General features: G+C 40.1%; 1 protein-coding gene across 1 annotated transcript in view; it reads right to left on the bottom strand.

Moving 5' to 3' along the window:
* Positions 1–2,500, bottom strand: part of LOC138019990 (E3 ubiquitin-protein ligase AMFR-like) — a 16,391-nt gene that overhangs the window by 490 nt on the left and 13,401 nt on the right. The window contains exon 14 of the mRNA XM_068866977.1: positions 1–2,500. This exon is cut by the window's left edge and continues 490 nt beyond it; it is cut by the window's right edge and continues 218 nt beyond it. The gene's annotated coding sequence lies outside the window, so the exon portion shown is untranslated.

Raw genomic sequence — 2,500 nt, 5'->3', positions numbered from 1 at the left:
AACTGACGCAGTGCATGTCGGTGGTTTTCACGTGACGTCATTGCCGCCATGATAGTGGACGAAAACAAAAGGTCTCTCATTAACTCCTTTTGTTCATTCACCAGCAATTATACATTGCAGCATTCTTATCTGTATCTCTAAAGATTGGTTGCAAGCCACCAAAAGGCGGCGATGACGTAACGCGAAAACCGCCTATACATAAATCGTTCCTCGACAATATACCGAGAAAATGATTTTGTTAAGTGTATTATACACACAAACATCACGCGATACTTTAAAACACCACTCGTACATATTAACTGCAAATCTACTATTATAGCGAACGAGTCCCCGTTTGCGCGCTGCAAGAAACATTAAGGGAGACGATATTTTCGGAGTAATAGTATCCATAAAAAGTCTCTAGAGAGTCTCTAATTGGTACATTCATGTTAGCATGAGGAGTGAGCAGGCGCCGTAAGGTTCAAATAGCCAATTTTTGGCTATAAGAACCCTACAGCGCATGTTCTCCTACACAGAGTTTCCCAGAGCCTTGGGTCGATCCGAGGCTCTGGTGACGAGAATGTCCATTGTTATAGGCCATTTCAGAAACGTGAGAGGACTGGGACGAGTTTCTCATACTTGCTTAGATTGAAAATCTAAACTCTTCAACTGAAATGTTACCAAATGAAAAGCTATCCAGCCAAGTTTGAGAGTTTTCTACGGAAAATTGGCCAAATGGGAGACTTGCAAAAGTTGCAAAATCCCATACAAACCCTTATAATTTTGTGGCCTGTCTACCCATTCCATACAAACTCTCTATGTTAGGTGATATTTGAAGATATATTATTTCACCATTTTCCTCCTCTAAATACATCTATTCTTGGTAAAGACTCTCAAACTTGGTTGATCTTTCATTTGAATGTCTTAGTTTTTTAAACAAACGGAAAACAACCAAACTCGTCCCAGTCCTCTCACGTTTCTGAAATGGCCTATTGAAACAATCGAAAGCACTGACGGAGGAAAAGGAAACAATGCCATAGAAGTGGACTTACTCATTGTAATTACTTTTGCAATCATTTCCTTTGTGTTATGAACCTACTGCATGCGAATAGATAACTCGTGCGTAGAATAAACTGTTCGACCCGTGCAATAATTTCGACGGTCAAAACTAAATTTGATATTTTTTGTGTAAACCCGCAGTATCTTCAACCAAATTTGGGCCTCAGTCATCTAGTGTATTTGCTTTAATATTCTCTGTGAGTAATGAACATCGTTTGGTTTAGCAACAAACCGTAAACTTTACAACTACTGGACATGAGCAAAACCGTGAAACTGTCCCTTTAAACGTCGCATTTCACATGTGCCGAATCTAATGCAAACGAGAAAAATCTATTGTTTTCTCTCATTTGCATTAGATTCGGCACGTTGAAAACGGGCCTTAGTCTCCCTTACGGGCTCGTATCATTTTTGTTGGTCCGACAAATTTACTCGTGCTCAGTTATACCACATTGCACGCGAAATCATGTGATTACCCATACATATGTTTCTTTATCTGAAGTTGTAACAAACCGGGTTGCGTGATCACTGTACCGAAAAAACCACCACAGAGCAGATCTTCGCTCTTCATTGAAAGTTAAAAGCACGAGGATCTTTCTTCTTACTATCTTTCTTTCACATGGTTATATTTGATTAAAAAAAAAAAAAACAATAATTTACTTCTGTACGAAAAAAATCAACTTTGAAACTACGGTTGCTTACCACTGACAAATGGAAACTTGTTCAAGTAGAGAGAAAAAAATTCCCAGATACGTAAAAGATGAACAGCCTGGATGAAGTTAGTAATTTTGCTAAACATTTCACGGAAACTACAATAGCTATATAACTTCACCCGAAATGGAACGACGAAACGTTTTGTTAAACGATGTTGACGGCTGGGGTGGGCAAACGGTTTTAACACATCATCAACATTTGATTCAACAAAGCTTTCACGAGAGGGCCGGTATTCAGTCCCAGGCTGAAGCCGCGGTTGTTACTATGGATACGGACGTGGATACGTCATTGAGAGACCGATCAGTGCGCACGCGCATTCCCAACAATGTTGAAAGAGGGGGGCAAATGGAGAACGAGTACGAGTTTTGACTGGCCGTTTTCTAGCGTAAATACTTTAAGAATTTATAGCCCGTACGATTAATCGTACTCTTTTTTAGCAGTATAGGTTGTTCAGTTATTCTTATTGCCCTTACCTGGGCCTTTTTCTGGATCAAAAAATGCAAAAACCGCTACCGTGTTGTTGACTCGTTCTGACACGACGACATTTTTGCAAAACCTCGTCCTAAAATGACGACGGTAACACATTTTTCCCGCCAAAATGACGCTGGTTAGCGCGCGCTCACTGTTGTTCTATGAGAAAATCTCGTACTCGTAGTCGTTCTCGTCCTAGAATCTAAAGCTCTCTAATATCGAACGGATGTCGCAGCAAATGTTAAAGCCGTTTGCCTGGGCCTATATATCTTATCCTATT

The sequence above is a fragment of the Montipora capricornis genome, chromosome 10 (genome assembly GCF_036669925.1).
Source record: "Montipora capricornis isolate CH-2021 chromosome 10, ASM3666992v2, whole genome shotgun sequence".
Classification (NCBI taxonomy): domain Eukaryota; kingdom Metazoa; phylum Cnidaria; class Anthozoa; order Scleractinia; family Acroporidae; genus Montipora; species Montipora capricornis.
This window is presented reverse-complemented; position numbering and strand designations above follow the sequence as displayed.